The 2,845-nt window shown below is 49.6% G+C and overlaps 1 pseudogene; it reads left to right on the top strand.

Moving 5' to 3' along the window:
• The first annotated feature begins 1,352 nt into the window (after nucleotides 1–1,352).
• On the top strand, nucleotides 1,353–1,935 carry LOC146205360 (uncharacterized; annotated as a pseudogene).
• Nucleotides 1,936–2,845: the final 910 nt, after the last annotated feature.

Genomic DNA, 2,845 nt, shown 5'->3' with positions numbered 1-2,845 from the left:
AACAAAGCGCTTCCCACACAACATCCTCTTTTTTTCCCTAGCGGCGCCCTCTCTAAAGCGTGCAGGAGTGGTATTAGGCAGGGAAGGACTTTGGTCGTGTTAACAGACCCATAAAATCGGTCAGTCAATCGCGAAGCCCCGAATCAGAAAAAAAAAAAAAAAAAAAGGATGATAGGGCGAGAGAGAAAGGTGGACGTTATAGGACATGAACCGAGCTGGGATGGGAAGGGGGGTCTAGGGCTGACGACGACTGAGGGAATGGTGCTAGGTGCGCCCGTGCACGTCCAAACCGCCTACACGTCAATCAAAAACTGTCAAAGTATTTTGCCATCCAGCCCACCCTCGTGCGCGAACGCCGGCGCCCAGCCGCGCGTTCACAGTTGATTTCACAAGGCAGGTCTAACTAGAATAGACGTTTTAGTTAGCTTCTTCCAGGCCCCTTCATTCTCAAACCGCCCCCTTCAACCCCTCATATTGTTCTCTTTTTTCTTCTGTATACTTGCGCATGCGCGAGCTCGCGTGCCACGCCGTCCTGGTCACGTTCAGTGGCCCGCTGAGGTGTTGCTGTCAGGCTGACGTCGGGCGCGCGGGGTTGCTGCTTCCTTCGCATAGATGTGTGCGCATGCCTTCCATTGTAGCCACCACGAACGGCTAGTGCGGAAGAAAGAACTGTCCCCCTTTGTTATGACAAACTCTTTGTGATCATGTGCCTCGCGCGTCGCCTTTTCGTGTTTCGCGTCGAAGATGGAAGATATGTTTTCGTCTTGAGCGCTAGTTCCATTGTGGTGCGCCAAGCCGCCAGTTTCGCAAATATACATGCGCAACCTTCGGTGGACGTTGGCAGCCTGTTATTTGATCCGAAATTTTGGCCGCGATGGCGTGTGAGATTAAAGTGACCATACGTCCCGATTTAGGCGGGACATGTCCCGCTTTTGCGGGTGTGGTCCCGCTGTCCCGCCAGCATGCTTGTGGGACGGCGTTTTGTCCCGCTTTGGCTACACTCGCGACACCCGCTTCGCCTACCTGGCTCTATCGAACCAGCCGAAATTAGCGCAATCATGAATGAACGGAGGCGCTGGAATGAACAAGCTGTATAGTCCCCGGAAAGACTTTTCTAGGGACTGTACGGCGCAGCTGCACGCGCGATTCGCGTTTTTTCTCGATCTAGCTAGATCTAGCCAGATTAACTTTTTGTTGGCTAGCTAGCAAGCCGTAGGCCGTAGTCAAAGCCAGGTCCAGAACGTTCGCCCTGTTGTTCACGCCAACGTTGGTTCATGCAGCGTGCTTACGTTTGTTTTGTTTGTTTGTTTTCTTTTTTGGTGAAGTGTTGCTGCTTTATTGCGCCGACCGCAATGCCTAAAAGGAAGTGCAAGTTCAGCGGAGAACTAGGTAAAGAGTTTCCGTTTTTGAAGAAAACGAAGTCGGAGCACGATGTCCGCTGCGAAAAATGTGGGGCAGACTTTTCGATCGCCCACAGTGGGCGTTCTGACATTTTAAAACATATAGGCACCGAAAAGCACAAGCGGAATATCTCAGCTGCTGCGTCTTCCAGCACCCTAACCAAGTTTTTCAAACAAGAACGTGCTGGTGATAAGGAGCTGAAGCTCGCTGCTTCCGAAGGCGTGTTTGCATATCATACGATCGCCCACAACCAAAGCTTTCGTTCAATGGATTGCACATCAAAACTTCTTCAGAAGCTTTTCGATGAGAGGTTTGCCTGCGCACGCACGAAAGCCGAAGCGATTGCCTTAAATGTACTTGCTCCTTCTGCCGTGGAAGAGTTGAAGGCTGAGCTCCACGATGCAAAATTAATCTCTGTTTTCTGTGACGCGTCGAACCATAAGACTTGAAAATATTTCCAATAATGGTCCGCTACTTCACCTCTGCTGCTGGTGTGCAAACGAAGCTGCTGGAGATTGGCACCTTGCCAGGTGAGACCTCGACGATGGTGAGCCAGTACATCCTAAAAGCACTGGAAGACAACAACATCGCATCAAAGCTGGTTGCTTTCAGCGCTGACAATACAAACTGCAACTTCGGCGGCGCCGCGCGCAATGGAAAAAACAATGTGTTCTCAAGAATGCGAGATTCTTTACCGCAAAAGATCATTGGGATTGGCTGTGCAGCACATATTGTGCACAACACCATCCAGACTGCTGCCGATTGTCTGCCGCTTGACATTGAAGCCGTGATCGTCAAACTCTATTCATACTTTTATATTTACACAGTCCGGGTGGAGTCATTCAAGGAGTTTTGTGACTTCGCGTCTGTTGAGTACCAGCGGCTTCTGGGCTACAGCAAAACAAGGTGGTTGGCATTAATGCCAGCTGTTGAGAGAGTGCTGAAGCTTTTCCCGGCTTTAAAGTCGTTCTTTTTGTCGGCAGAAAAATGCCCCTCTTTGATTAAGACATTTTTTGAAAATCCTTGTGGAGAGCTCTGGCTATTCTTTCTACATAGCCAAGCGGCCATGTTTCAAGCAACTGTGTTACAAATTGAAGGTGACTCGAGGACTACCATCGAAGTCCACAAAGCTCTGAAACAACTGCAGACCAAAGTTGAAGACAGACTTCAGCAGACATTTTTGCCATTAAGTGTGCGTTCTAGAATAACGACACTTGAGGAATCTGGAGAAGTTTCAAGAGGATCGGTAGCAGAAGGGGCAAAAAGGTTCTACCAGACCTGCGCGTCATACCTAGAGCGATGGTGCACACAATTTGATGAGGTTAGCAGTTTCTCATGGGCGTCTCTGGAGTCAGCACCACTTTGGGATAATGTGCAGAGCAGTCAGCAGCTCATAACTTCACAGTTCAGTGACGTCCACCTTGACGAGAGTTGTTTATTCGAT

Source organism: Amblyomma maculatum, chromosome 1, assembly GCF_055883805.1.
Source record: "Amblyomma maculatum isolate TAMU_Amacu chromosome 1, ASM5588380v1, whole genome shotgun sequence".
NCBI classification, from domain to species: Eukaryota; Metazoa; Arthropoda; class Arachnida; order Ixodida; family Ixodidae; genus Amblyomma; species Amblyomma maculatum.
The sequence above is the reverse complement of the archived record's forward strand: the minus strand, read 5'-3'. Positions and strand labels throughout refer to the sequence as shown.